Source organism: Lygodium microphyllum, chromosome 13 (genome assembly GCF_053477565.2).
Source record: "Lygodium microphyllum isolate KBCC chromosome 13, Lygodium_microphyllum_v1.1.10, whole genome shotgun sequence".
NCBI lineage: Eukaryota > Viridiplantae > Streptophyta > Polypodiopsida > Schizaeales > Lygodiaceae > Lygodium > Lygodium microphyllum.
The window spans coordinates 134,908,721-134,924,953 of record NC_141147.1 but is presented as its reverse complement, the minus strand read 5'-3'; positions in this window follow the sequence as shown (position 1 = coordinate 134,924,953).

Genomic DNA, 16,233 nt, shown 5'->3' with positions numbered 1-16,233 from the left:
TATGTTTGCATAATCATATAAAAAATAGCCATACCATAATCAATCCTTTAAGCCAGCTTACAACAAGTGACCATTTTTAGCTTTGTTCTCAACTTTTCACTAATTCTCTTATTATTTATATTTCATTTTATCTCACTTTTGGATCCTAATCTTAATACTCTTTTCTTAATAATTTTCAAACTAACTTTCTATTATATCTTCAAGATTAACTTCTACATAAAGATATTGTAAATTCAAAAACCTAATTCACATTGCCCGCTTCCACTTGGTTATTTGGTACAATCATAGTAACTTTGGATTTGTGTTTGGCTTTAGGCATGTTCTCATCTATCCTAGGATCTTTTTTAAGGTCACACCTTCATTTGGGAGCCATTGTGGGAGCGTTCGCTCAATCGCCAAGACCCACAGACCGCTTATTGTTTCAAGCGTTCCAAGCCGAGCACAATGGCTACCTCTCACATAGCCGACATGCCATCCATATATACACGTGTAGTGAGCTTACCTCCATGCCATTCGAGTTACCTTCTCTCCCCCGCACTCTGGTAGCTCCACGATCCAAGTGCAAGCTTCAAGCAAGCTCCATCCTCAAGCTCCACGCTCCAAGCTCCATTGCCGCGAGCAAGAGAAGAGAAGAGAAGAAGAGAAGAGAAGAAGAGAGGAGAAGATGGAGAGCTTCTCCTCCTCAGTCCCTCACCCTCACACACTCACTCCCTCACACTCTCACACTCCCTCTCTCAAGCACAAGCTTAAGCAAGCAAGAACACGAAGAAGAAGAAGAAGAAGAGGAGAGATACTTTTGGCCACACACAAGAATGAGCTTCTCATTCACTTTTCAACTTTATATACAAAACCGTAAATCCCTTTTGGGCGGTCATTCCCTTTTCCTCTTTTTTACATGGCCGGCCGTAGCCTAGGCCCTTTTTTCCATTGTCCTTCTATCTTTCTAGCTTCCTTTCCACTGCCCGTCTATGTTTACAAATTGCATGGGTGAGTGCCCGGTGCTCCTTGAATTAAACCATGATGCGCTTGCGCTCTTTTACAAGAGTTTGACTTGCGCTTTTCTGTTTCTCTTTGCCTTGGCCTTTGTCTTTGTCTTCAGTTTTAGCTTTCCGGATTTTCCACCGCCTGGCACTCTTTTACAAGATGTCAGGGTGCGCCTTTGTATTTTAAAATGCACCTTTCCCCTTTTGCATTTGCCTCAGACTTTTTAAGGTTTCCCTTGCGCTTTTGGCATTTTCTCCTCTTCTTTCTTCAATCGAGATACCTTTTTTCCGCCTTTGCCCTGCGTCTTTTTTATTTCCTTTTGCTTTCTTCATGTTGGGGTTAACATTACCCCCCTCCTAGATGAGTGCCAGTCCCATGGCACTCACCGTCGTAGGTAGCAGGCGTTAGCATGCACTGAAGACGTGGGTGGCAAGGACGTCTGTGGTTGCCATGGCGGAATGTTGGTAGTGGTGGGGAGGAAGGTCGTTGGGGGCACATTGGCGGGTTAAGTGGTAGGTGGTAGGGCGATGGGAGTTGGTGGTAGGGTTGTTCTGTGTTGGGGATTGCATTGATGGCCAGCACAAGTGTAGGTTAGTTGGGGATTCTGCACATGACGATTCTTTGCGGGCGTGTCAGATGGTAAGGGATAAGCATTCAGAGTTGGGTGTCACTAAAAAGCGATTGAAATTTCGTTGGAGGCTTCAATACCTGCAATTTGAAAACCTCTCGTATGGTCTCTCCCTAAGGGGTAGTGCTAGTCTTCTTATCGTGCACAAGACATATTTGATTAGTTTGGGAGACAGGTTGAACTCTAAGCAAGCTGAGAGTATTGTCCTGCACTTGAAGACCCAAACGGTGTATATACTTCGGTGCAGATACTATATAAGTGCTTGTGCATACTTAGATATTACGTAGTTAGAAGACCGTGGGCTAGTCTCTCGTAACAATGTGTGGATGAAGCAAAGTTGTCCATGTTGAGAAGAAGTACACGTGAAGGTATATGAGACATCCTTTGCATTGTAACTGCACGACGTAGCATAATTGAATACAAGGACACCGCACTTTCGGTAGCTGGAAGCTATTGGACTTGCTTGATGAGGACGGTGTACTTTTCATGGCCAATCATGCAGTGCTTACCACCACTGATTGCAATGGTACTAAGGCAGAGTGCAAGAGAGAATTGTGCAAGTGGGTCAGGGTGACAGGTCTAACCATAGGTGAGACAAGCTCCCTAGGTATGTCCTGCCCTTGATGTGCCCTGAACAATTGTGGGTGATGCTAAAGGGCTAGGGGACTAGGGACGGAGCCAGTCGACCAAGGTCACTAGATGTACCTAATTTGAGGACCCCTAGGTGCTGTGTTGTGATCGTGGGTGCTTCTTATCTTTTCGTTCATTTCTTTTTTTTTTCTCTTTCTTTCTTTCTTTCTTTTTTGTTTCTTTTTCTTGTGCTTTTTTATTTCTCTCTCTTTTTCGTTCTCTTCTCTTTTCTCCCTTTTTTTTTTAGACTTGCCTAAGTACAACCATTACAATATGTTGAGGCTATCAGCCTTTCAATGGGTTGGAAAATGTCAAGCTTCGAAGGCTCAGGAAATGGATATTACAATGATGATTGTGCCTTAGCCTCGTTGTTAGAGAAGCAGTTGTTGAGATGGGGAGATACACTTGAGATATTGCAAACCTCCTTGCGACACACGCAATGTTGGTACAATTGAGGTAATGACTACTGTGAGCCAACTATAGAGCTTGACCCAGAAAGAGAGCATAGCCCATGAATATGCTTTGAGCCATGCAATGTGGGTACTCGTAAAGGTGATTTTTCGAGTTCTGCATCATGGCTGTGTTGCGGTTCGTGTGCGGTTGGTGGTCTTGCGGTGGCCTGGCCGTTGGACACGTTTGCACAACGACCTGTGTCATCCTGCATCCACTTGTCACTTCATGAGAGTATATGCTCACTTGCGTTAAGTACATTGAAAAAATGCAATCGTGTTAAGACATAATTTTTCAGAATTCTATGATGTCTATTGGGATGCCTATTTCATTGCTTGTTAAGGTCGTATACATTAACGAGAGGTAACGGAAATGTGTATAAGTGGGGATCCTGCCCCTTTACTCATCAAAAACAAAAAGTTATGGCATGCTGACTTGTCGAGCTACTTGTACATCATAGGGGTTTAGTCGATAGGTACGAGGCGGGGTGAGTCCGGTTGGCTAGGCAACGAGGGCGGTGCTAGTGCGGGGCTCCCCTGAGGCTAGGCAGGGAATATGTCAGACGGGACATGAATGGTGTAGTCCCGGGCTGCTATCGTTCCCAAAATGTCTTTAAACAATTCATTAAATTCTTCCCTATCTCGGGCCGCCTTGTCACTTCGTGAGCACCTGGTGCCCGAGCGTGCATTGGGGTGGGGGTCTGTGCCACTGGCGTTGCCACATGCTGTGCGTTTCTTCGAGTCTCGACTTTCTTGGCCCGAGGGTTCTTCGGCCTTCGTCTGGGATGGTGTCGCTTAGGGCCTCGCTTCTTCGCATACCTCTTGAGGGTGGACACGTAGCGCACCGGTGGAGGGGCATGTGCTGTATGTTCTCGTCACCTGCGGAGAGCGTCTCTGCAAGCCAGCTGCCCTAGGCTTTCCATGTTTTTCTTGTAGGGGGACCTGCAATATGCAAACCAAGGGTTAGGCCTTGCTATGGAATAAGACCGTTCGCGTGGAGGCATTATAGTGTGGGTTATCAAACGCATATGACTTAGAAGGGAAGGGGTGAGGCATGTAGTGTTCGTTGCAGAGGGAAGGCCCCCATGACGATGTTCATTTGGCCTCCAGCCATTAGCAGATTCTGGCTTATGCTAAGTAGCATGGACCGGTTGTCATGGAGTGGGTCAAGGCTCATCTCCGGAGGGATAGACCATAAAGGGGAAAGGTGTGTAGGAAGGGATGGTACCCTATCCCCACCCTCGGGGATGTTGGCTAGAGCTTCCTATGGTGGTGATGAGGGTTGCATGCAGTCCACCTGGAGGCGGAAAAGGTCACACAACTTCTAAATGTGTGGTGAGAGGAGGAGCTGAAGAGCTTAGCCTGTTGATCCCAGCTCTTCTGTTTGTGTTTGACTATTATTGCTTGTGTGTGTTGGTAGTGTTTATACAGGGTCACAAAAGTCATTGTTTATTTATATATGTATCCATGAGTCCATGTCGTTTTACGAGGATAAAAATCAATTGTAGAACTCGGGATTGTACTGGAGTGTGGCACACACATCCAGCACTCGTGGCAGCTTACTCAGTACCAATAGATATTTTGCCACATCAAGCAGCATGGACCCTTGTCCGAGTCTACTGGCAACATGTAACTCCTCCTCAGTGAGAACCTTATCCAACAGCGAGTTCTCTTGGCTAGGTTCAACTAAGTCCGTACCCCGAATGTTAGTCAGCACTCGAAGGGAAGTTGGTGCCACATAGGTTGGGTCTCTTTGAGACCGCCATTTTGGCCAATCGCTCCTCTGAGACTATCATAATCTGGGCTCCTAGTTTGGCCATTGCAACACGGTTCTCACACTAACCCTGTTCAAATTGACTTCGGCCCTCTGATAGTCGCTTTAATTGCTCTATCTCTAAGAGATTTGGTTGGCAAAACATTTCATTAAATGTCACGGTTAAGCGTAGTTCGTCAGCCTCCTCGTCAGAGATGAGTCACATGCGTTCATGTAAGAGCTTGTTTTAGTGCTCGTCAAGATGTTTCTGCTCTTCCCAGGATAAAGGGAAGGGCAAGTAATCTCCAAGCTGCTCTTTAGGGAATACGTGCATGTTTGCTAGGACATAGACATGAGCGAACACATTGAGCTTAGCATCCAACTTAGTTAAGCATTCTGTGACACTTCAATGTTTGACGAGGGCTTGCTCGGTTGCTATCTCATGCAAGGTTCTAGGAGTTTGCCTAGGCCTAAGTATAGCTGGGGGTTCAGGCCTATATGAGCAAGATTGATTAATGCTAGGATTGCTCATGCTCTTGGGGTTTCCATGTTTCTCTTGAGGCTTTGTTATTGCGTCATGGTTCTCCTTGGGTGTGAATGGAGCGAATTCGTCACCCCGTTGTGACAGTGTTGTATCCACTCTTGATTTGTCAATGCGAGTTCTATTGTCAGTGGATAGAGTGTTGGAAGCAGCCATTGATGGTAACAACTGCTTTAATTTGTCGAAGCACACAGATGTGACTGAGGTTTCACCGCTATTAGGAGAGACATCAATGGGATCATTGGTGGATGGACTTGATGCTTTATTCCCCAGCTCTCCATCGCTCTTGGTCTCAATGCTCTTGGGATCCACAACCACCTGCAACTGTTGTTGTTTTCGTTGTTTCCTCCTCTTTTTCTTGGTCAGTGCAGGTGCATCTAACGTCTCAGGACCCTGGGCTATATCGACCGTTGATGTGCTTGGTCGGGCCTCAGCATTTTCCTTCTCTAGAGGGTCCTCATGGGACCTAGTCATGGCCTACAGAATACCCTTGCCAAGTTGCGTGGGTACAACTATCTCCCTTTTGGGAGAGTCTAGCTCTTCAACCAACTCCCTTGTGTTTAACTCCTCCAGCCTAGGCTTTAGGCACTTTGAAAGTGCTGGAGTTGTCAAGGAAGTTGGTTGTGACACCTCCTCCACAGGTAAACTACTAAGTACACGTTCCAGAAGGGGCATTGTCATGGCCAAGGGCTGTGACTGCTGTGATCCCTGATTGGAAGTAGTAGCAGCTAGTTTAGTGGGCTAACTACCCTTGGTGGATTGCGGTGTCAAGTCCCTAGGGTGATCGGAAGTGGCTGTGTCTTTTGTTGCCCTTTGAGCACTCATCTATGTAAATCGAGCATGAGTTGATCTAGTCACATTAGGTTGTTTAGGCATATCCTTGGGTCGAGAACTATAGATGGCGTCATGTCCCATCTCTTGGACATTTGGGAGCTTAGATGGAGATAGAGATTGGAATTGAGCAGTCGCCCTTGACAACTGCTGTTGTGCTTCCTGTGTCTGTTTGGCAAAAGAGGGTGTAGGAGATCTAGGACTCTTAGGTGAACTTGGCACTGGCTGAATGATTTGCTCAAGGCTATTAGACAATTGTGCCATTTGCTTTGTTGAGCGATTAGCCTTGCCATGAGCAATGTTGTGCCTATGATGCCTGTTATCCTCTTGGAAAATCAAAGGCTCTTTGGGCACTAATGGCTTTTGTGCACGCTCAATGGCTACATATGACATTTGCTTATTAAGCATGCTAGGTTGAGGCTCTTTCTTTCGAACACTCATGTCTGGTCTCTTGCCTCGAGACCTAGAGTTTCTCTTAGGTTTCCTCCTGTGCTTCGTTGCTTTTGATGCACTCTGGCCTTCAGCTGATAGAGGTGGTTTAGCAGGGGACCTAAGATAAGCAGGTGGTACTATGTCTTCATCTTCCGGGTCTTGGCTTGTAAATTTAAGCCTTCTGACATATGCCTTTGAGACCCTAATTGCACAATCATATGTGGATTCTCTACTGAGGTCTTGGGTCATTTGTGTAGCGCTGGTCAAGGTACATCTATCATCAGGACTATCATGTCTAGTCATCCTCGCATTGATAGCTTGATGATGTTGCATTCTACTTCGACTAGACGCAGTTTGAACACAATGTACATGTGTTCTTGTGGTGTGGCCTTTTTTCCATGGATGGCTAGATTGGCCCGTTGAGGTTCTAGGGTCTCTGTTTCTCTCTGTTCGGGTATGGGCTTTTGGTTGCTCTTTTACAAGTGAGAATCCATGCTCGTGTAGAGCCATTGCTACACTAGGGTCTAATTTGCAGGACCTGTCACGATGCGCGTTTTCCCTCCAACCTACTTGGGGGAGGTGCGGAGGGGGCTGAGCCGCCTCTGTGGGGGTTCGAAGGGGGGGGGCAGTTCCCCCCGGCCCGCAAGGCCGTTACGGTAAATGCCATACGTGATTTGAAAGACCGTTTATAGCCAAATTTTGGACTACTTGCTCTAAGTTCTAGCCCAGTGATCGATCTATGATATGGGTTCAGCTCTACATGGTATCTCGGTCAATTTCACTGTCTTCAGGTTAAAATTTGGGAAAATCTAAATTCGGCCCAACAGGTCCGAATTATAGGGGCCGAATGCCCGATTCGGATCTTCCGAGGGCCGAGTAGAAGAGGCCGAATGTAACTGGTCCGAATGTCAAATTCCACTAGTCCGAGTCTGGATGTCCGAGGGTCGAGTGGGTAGCTCGGACAGGCCAAATGAGTTTTTGGGCTGAGTCTGCCGGGCCGAGGGCCACGGGCCGAATTAGGTGGGCCGAGTGGTAGTCGGTCGAGGGCCAATTCTGGGACTCGGCCCAAAATCGCCGTCACTTGGACACGCCAAGCATGGCGCGTTTTTTACCGGCGCGATGATAAATCGCCCGAATCACACGATTCAGGTCACGGCCAATCATACACATCTCCAGTTCAAAGCTATGGATGTAGGGGAAGAGTTGTATATACCTGGAATAGCCAATAAACTCCAAAATGCAAATCGGCAAGCAAATCAGACCCTCTTTTCCTGTTTTGACAACAAAAACCCTAATGCTGATTTTCTTTGTTTTTCTTTGTTTTCTCCTACTCTAATGCATCCAAATCACAAAGTAAATACCTACACTACTCCATCTCACAACATAAATCTCAAAAAAGCAAAAAGCCTACTTTTCAAGGAGATCGAATACCATCTTCAACCCCCTCACTTCCTATCTATCTCAAGCATCAGTTCGGGAAAAACCTTACTTCAATGCTCGATTCGAAGCGCGCAAGCGCTCAAGGCTTGAATCTGTTGGTCCCGGCAACGGAACCAAAATGTGGGAGCGTTCGCTCAATCACCAAGACCCACGGACCGCTTATTGTTTCAAGCGTTCCAAGTCGAGCACTAATGGCTACCTCTCACATAGCTGACACGCCATCCATATCTACGGGTGTAGTGAGCTTACCTCCATGCCATTCAAGTTACCTCCTCTCCTGTGCACTCCAGTAGCTCCAAGATCCAAGTGCAAGCTTCAAGCAAGCTCCATCCTTAAGCTCCACACTCCAAGCTCCATTGCCGCGAGCAAGAGAATAGAAGAGAAGAGAAGAAAAGAGAAGAAGAGAGGAGAAGATGGAGAGCTTCTCCTCCTCGGTCCCTCACCCTCACACACTCACTCCCTCACACTCACACTCCCTCTCTCAAGCACAAGCTCAAGCAAGCAAGAAGAAGAAGAAGAAGAAGAAGAGGAGAGCTACTTTTGGCCACACACAAGAATGAGCTTCTCATTCACTTTTCAACTTTATATACAAAACTCTAAATCCCTTTTGGGCAGTCATCCCCTTTTCCTTTTTTTTACATGGCCGCCCATAGCCTAGGCCCTTTTTCCCATTGTCCTTCTATCTTCCTAGCTTCCTTTCCACCGTACGTCTATGTTTACAAATTGCGCCGACGCTCCTTGAATTAAACCATGATGCGCTTGTGCTCTTTTACAAGAGTTTTGACTTGCGCTTTTCCATTTCTCTTTGCCTTGGCCTTTGTCTTTGTCTTCAGTTTTAGCTTTCCGGATTTTCCACCGCCTGGCACTCTTTTACAAGATGTCAGGGTGGGCCTTTGTATTTTAAAATGCACCTTTCCCCTTTTGCATTTGCCTTGGACTTTTTAAGGTTTCCCTTGCACTTTTGGCCTTTTCTCCTCTTCTTTCTTCAGTCGAGCTACCTTTTTTCCACCTTTGCCCTGCGTCTTTTTTATTTTCTTTTGCTTTCTTTGTGTTGGGGTTAACAACCATCATGGTCTTAAAACTCTTCTAATGACTTTTTCGATCATTGTTTTTGTAGCTTGAAAATGAGTGCATTATTTTTGTGAGTTTTTGATTTTGTGCTTTTGCAATTGAAATTGATTTTTCAAGCTTTTTGAAACAACCTTGGATATTTTCTATAAATGAAATCGACATTATAGTTCACTATATAAATGTCATATCACATACTACTACTCTTTTTTAACATGAAGATATGTGATATATCATGCATCCATCGTCGTTTTGGAGCTCCCAACAAAATGCACACTATTCCCAAAATAGAGGGAGCAATGCTATTAGAATTGGAATTTTCAAGATTTTTAGCAAGAAGTTGTTACTCAATCCACCCTTGTTTGAGGGAAAAAAATGGTGACCAAGAATTGTCCAATCACAAGGCCACATAATTAATATTTAAAGCACAATTTACTCTTGCCTCTTGAGTCACATCTCCTTATTCTTGCTGCGAAAAGTGTCTATAACTAGGCTTTAGCCAATCTTGGCAGTATCTTATTTTATCAACCTTATGGTGATGGAGATAATCCTTTGATACTTGGTATCCAAACAACATGGCAACTTCAAATACTCAATAAGTATGGTCATAATAGCTTGCTAACAATGGATGCAACATTTGGCACTAATAACTATAAGGTACCATATTTCCTATTCTTTCTTAGCTTTAATTTTGTAATTATGTTATCCCTAAGTTTTTTTATTGTTTAGCTTCTCTATGCAGCTCCATTTATATACAATTCTCGTGTTTGATCACTTTCACAGTGGAGTGCTTGTGGCATGGACTGTTACATCCTCTTCTTATAGCACATCAATTACATCATGTCTAGCTGCATTAAGAAATCGATTCTTGGACTATAACAATTCACGGGAACCAAATGCTTTTATGGTGGATGATGCTTAAGAAGTAGAAATCAATGCTATTCATTAAGGTTTCTTTCTACAATTACATTTTTTGTCCTTTCTCATCATGGTCAGAGTGGTTTTATTCATTTGTGTTTTCACAAGGAGGTTTTTAATATTCCTATATATCTATGTATATCACAAGTTTGTGTTGGGATGTGTATAGAGTATTTTGCAACATTATAGATATGCAACGTATACCTAATTCACATGAGAATGCTAGGATAGGCGAGGTCAAACTCTATTATCAGAGCTCTATGAAAAATACAAGAGGAAGCATCATTCATCAAGTACTTCAAGGATACATGGTCATCTTGTATAGGTAACCCTATATACAATAGTATGCTTGTTGCCCAATTCAAAGTTGAGACAAATATTGAAGAAAGACATGCAAATATAGATATTGTGTCTGGATCCCCTTCTTTCTATATTGTTCATTCTCTTCCAACTTTTCCTATTAGGGACAAGGAATACATATTACTATTAGACATCCAAAGACTCTTTAATCTTAGGGAGGATTATTGTTTAGGAATCATTGCAAAGGCTTGTAATGCTACAAATGGCATAGTTGATGTCGAAAATGAATCCAATGAAGAGTTACTTAAATTGGACACTGAAATTGCAGATGACAAGCTTATTGATGTAGAGGATGCCCTTTCTCTTTGTTTCAACAAGGCAAAGGATTTTGAGAAAGAATTGGGGATTGTTGATGAGGAGCTTAATCATCTTCAACATCAACTTGGAATTTTCAATTTTGGAAGAGAGTAGTCAGAGTATGTTAAAGAATTGCAAGATAACAATGAGACATCATCATCAATTAACATATGGAATCCAACTAAGCTAGAGCATGATGAAAACCAATTGGTACTATTATCGTAGAAATGTGGATATGTGCTACAAGAATTATCCCTCATGGAAATTAAGAGACAAATGGTAGCATTGAGCCTTACCACTAAATTTTGAAGAGTCACTCTCTTAGTGAGAAATGCAACTTGCATGGTCAATGCATAGACTAGTTGATTGAGAAGTTGGTTTGCTCTTATCATGAGTACTATTGGTACCAATATATGATAAAAGATGTGGATTTCAAGAAGTACTTTAATGTTTTAAAGCTCACAGAAAACTCCATTTAAAGAGCTAAAGAAATACCAAATTTTCATGTGAATCTTATTCATGGTGATACAAGTCAGGATTCAATATAGAGTTGCACAAGAGATGGCAATTGGTGCCATGTTCGAAATGTCGATTGTAGTTGGGCATGTTATACTTGTGATTGATCACAAACACGAATAGAAGTGAAGACCATTGTAAGAAAGTCTAGGGAGTTATATGGTGCACAATTTCATGAGCACCAAAGTAAGTATTTAATACATCACCACTATATGGTTGATCGAAGAATTGTCTAGTAATTTTTTAATGTGTGCATTCAAAGTTTTTTCTTATTTTGGATATATGACAAGTATTACCCTCAAAGGAGATTGAGTCACATCTCCACTCACTTAGCATGCACACTATAAAGGTATGAGGATGAAAGGTATTGTGTAAGAATAATGATGTTAACAAATGCCATATAGGGTGTAAAATGTAATGGTAATATGTGATATATAGGGTTACATAAAATGTAAGGGATGGTGTACAATATTGATCTATGTTCAATAGCATCATCAAGAAAAGTAAGGAGAGGTGTGCCATGAATTTATTGTAGAAGTACTTGACTATCATTAGTTTTATCATATGCCCCATGGTCGGCATACATATGAGAGCTTGGATTTTGTGAGTTCTTTTACAAATGTATTTTGACCTAACAATTTTGACACCATCATAAAGCTATCTCAATAAAAACTTCAATACCTTAAATGCGGTCATGAACTTTGTGATACAAGCCAATGCCACATCAAAATATCATGCAAAGTTTTTTATCTTCAAGATACAAAGTAGTCTTAAGTGTTAGTGGTATAATTTTATGAATGTAGCTTGTGAGGGAGCTTGTTGCGATTGCATTTGCCTTTGCAAATGCATCTTCTCTCTACGATGGGACAATGGTAAATAAACTACAAGAAAATATCTCAACTAAGCCTAGATATGACTTACATCTAATAGTGTGGCTTTTCTTGATTATCATTATCATTGTTTGTAATGAATTTAGTTATAATGATTGATCGGAGTGAATCAATACTATCCATGTTTGTTATCAATTACATTTTAATTTTATTCCAATTTTATTACTTATTTAATTATATTCCACATCTATGGATCCCGTGTATTTCAACATCCTTTTTAGGCCTCTACTGTCTTGAATTACCAAAATCATGTGCCTTATACTAGCATCCCAAGTGTCCTTGATTGGCAAAATAATGTATATTGTGCTTGCATTCTATCATGAACCTCAAATGTTGCATTATATCACTATCATGTATGTTATGCTAACAATATTCTAGCATAGGTGCTCCAATGTCTAGCTATATCACCGAGTTTCTCACTTGGTCACAATATCATACCATGTGTCCTCTATGTGTTACATAACATTATGATAACACTCTAATCTAAGGCCTCTAATTTCTAGATATATCACCTATCATGGACATTATGCCAGCATTTTAAGCTAGGGACCCAATGTGTAGCTATAGCACCCATTTATATATTATGGTACCATTCTAACCTTATGTGCTCAAGTGTCTAGCTATATCACCAAGTTTATCACTCAAACCATGCCATACTATAATTTCCCCTCTTTATATCATTTAAAAATTCGTAAGACACCTAATTATATATGACACAATGCACAGAAGTTTGAACCTATTATGCCTTTGCTTTCCCATGGTCTTATATATTATAATATTCTATTATGTCCTTGCAATTGATAGAACTCACAGGGAACAAATTCTATGGATGGGATGATAACAACATGCTCACAATTTTGGGTATTGTATCCACTTAGGAAAAACCTCAAAGGGGGATTGTTGATGCCCTTAGGAAAAATCTCAAGGGTATTACATCCCCTTAGGAAAAACCTTAGTGTGTAGAAAAAAATGGGGGTGGCAGGTCCCCCCATCATTCACGTGCACTTGGACGATGGGGGGGTTGCTACCCCATTTTTTTCTACACACCTTGATAGCTTCTAAAGAACCTTAGTGTGTAGAAAAAAAGGGGGGTGACAACCCCCCCATCATCTGAGTGCACTTGGATTGTGGGGGGGCTACCACCCCCTTTTTTCCTACACACCTTGATAGCTTACCTTAATAGCTTCTAATGAACCTTAGTGTGTAGAAAAATAGGGGGTAGCAACCCCCCTATCACCCGAAAGCACTTGGATGATGGGGGGCTGCCACCCCCTATTTTTCTACACACCTTGATAGCTTCTAATGAGCCTTAGTATGTAGAAAAAAAGGGGGGTGGAACCCCCCATCATCCAGGTCCACTCGAACACACATTGATAGCTTATCTTGATATCTTCTAATGAACCTTAGTGTGTAGAAGAAAAGGGGGTGGCAGCCTCCCCATCATCCGAGTGCATTCGGATGATGGGGGGCTACCACCCCCCTTTCCTCCTACACACCCTGAAAGCTTCTAATGAGCCTTAATGTGTAGAAAAAAAGGGGGGTGGAAACCCCCCTATCATCCATGTGCATTCGAACATTGGGGGGCCTACTACCCCCCTTTTTTCCTACACTATGGCTCATTAGAAGCACGCGGATGATGGGGAGGCTGCCACCTCCTTTTCTTCTACACATTAAGTTTCGTTAGAAGCTATCAAGGTGTGTAGAAAAAAAGGGGGTGGCAACCCCCCATCATCTGAGTGCAAGCGGATGATGGGGAGACTACTACGGGGGGTGGAAGCCTCCCCATCATCCGCTTCACTCAGATGATGGGGCGGTCACCACCCCCCTTTTTTTCTACACACTAAGGTTCATTAGAAGCTATCAACCTATGTAGAAAAAAAGGGGGGTTCCGTGCACTCGGACAATGGGGGGTTCCGTGCACTTGGACAATGGGAGGCTACTACCCCCCCTTTTGTTCTACACACTAAGGTTCATTAGAAGCTATTAAGGTGTGTAGAAAAATGGGGGAGTGGTAGTCCCCTCGGATGATGGGAGGTTGCGCCCCCCCCCCCCCCCCCCCCCCCCCCCTTTTTTTTCTACACATTAAGGTTCATTAGAAGCTATCAAGGCTCCATTGACACATTGTAGTAGGGTAAAAAACCAATTAAATGGGTCTTTCATAGCTCCACCACCAACCCAAATCATATGAATGATGCTCATAAACAACTCAAAGAGATGGATGAAGAGATTTTTTTCTAATGAAAGGTTCTCTTATTGTGTGACCACAATATCATCTTGTAGGGCAAAAGTAACACCTTGCATGATTACTTAGGAGTTCTAGCTCTTTCTATGATGGAATGACTGGCCATCCCAAATAGATCGACTAGAAAGGGTTTGTTTGGCATAAAGGATAAAGTACATGGTGTGTATCATAAAATATAGTCACTTAATCATCTCTTAGATGTGAGTAGATCGTTCTTATCTATATTAGTTATACAACCATCACTACCAAGTATCTTTACTTTGGACACTATCTCTTAACCTATCTATCTCGGTTCCAAAATCACAATGTCCATCTAATCCTTTTCACATAGTGTTGTATCATTACTTCACACTCCTCTCCTCTAAATGTTTCCATGATTTCACATGAGAGACCAACCAAATCTTGTAGCATCAAGCTCCACATTAATACAAAATTATTATGAAGCTATATGCATGTTATTAATAAAAGCTAGGTGCATTGACTCCTAAGAGACGAAGCCTTCAAACTCTCATAGAGTATCACCCATGTCTTGCTACACAAGCATTTATCCCAAAGGTCTTCATGCTACAATTGCCCTTGCACACCTATGTATTGCTACAAAAGCACTCATCACAAAATCTTCATGCTACAATTACTCTTGCACACCCATGTCTTACTACATAAGAACTCATCACTGAGGTCTTCGTGCTATAATTTCCTTTGCACACCAAAATGTTTCTCATGTCTTTGTATCTCTCACTCTTTTTCCCATTCATTGTTCAATACTCCAAATATATCTTCTCTATTCAAGTCATCATTGTCTCAACTTATCCTATTCATCCCTCATGTGGTTACACTCAATATCTCAACTTATAGACCTCTTATCTCAAACACAATGGATATATTTTTCAATCCCTTGTTCAATTACATGATCTACATTCATATCATCCATGTTTGGAAACACAAATTGAAGATAGGACGCTACATAATGTCTCTACCTACTACTAGTACTCTACCTAATGCAAATGTCTTTACAACACAAATAGTAGGTAGGTAGAGGCCTTATTTTTGCCTCTTAGAAATCTATTTGCAACCCTAAGAATATATATGAATCTACCTAATGCCTCTGCTAAAGAGCACAGGTTTCACCTACTGCCAATCAAGGAGTGATGGCAATGTGACTCAAACTAGGACTTATGGAGAAATATTTCCTAAGGCATAAATTTGACGATGAAGATATTGCATGGACCAAATTTCTTTTATATCTCATTCCATACCTAAGATCTATATTTGTTCAACATTGAAACCCACAAAGGCCGGGACGAGGTCAAAGAGGAATCCCTTCCTCACAAATAAGAATGATTGAAGTACCACCCTAGCTTTGTATGCCATTGCAAACCACCTCTGAAATTTGGCCTTTCTAGCCTTGGATACAACTAATGTGTTAGCACTCGTCTTATCGCTTAATTTGTTCTGCAAGATGCTAGCCTTACACTTAAACAAAAGTGGGTTGAGGTGGTGATGTCCTTTGAGATGAGATTCCGCCACTATACTCCACCATAGTACAACACACTGTGTATTCTAATATCTTAGCTTGTTTGGAAGGTATTCACCACAACCTGCATGATTGCACAGTAATAGTGTTCTTTACTTTCCACGTGGAAGCCTCTTGAAGAGAAAGTCTTTTTTTGTAAATGCCCCAAATACAAAGGAGCCTCTCTCTAATTTAACCCTAAATCCATGTGTTTTCATTGTGTTTTTATGTTTGTCATGATTGTGTTTTTTAATCATTTATGTATACTCACAAGTTCATTGATACCCTTAATTCACAATAAGATCATCTTGAAGAGATGAGCTTTCTTTTTTTTTGAAAAAATGCTCCAAATAAAATGAGTCTATATCCAATTTTGTACAATTCAGTGTGTTCAAAATCTTTGTTATTTTTGTCATGTTTATGTTTTCATAATCATGTGCTAGTTGAATTCAAGAAGAGTTTAATGCATTCGTTTCCAAAGAAACTGTAAAAATCAAGGGCCAAGGATTGCTAGAACATGAAACACAAAAAAAATTTGAAGTTGCGATAAGAGTTGAGGAAGAACAATTGAAAGACTGTGGCTACAAGTATCTCTCCATTTCCAATCGTGTCACTAGAGAAGATAGCTTTAAGGTATTATATGGGTTTCAATGGGATGAACCAAGCATGGCGAAGAGTACTTGTACAACAAGTTATGCTGCTTGTCAATTCCCCGAGAGGTAAGATTATTTGGTGTGTCTA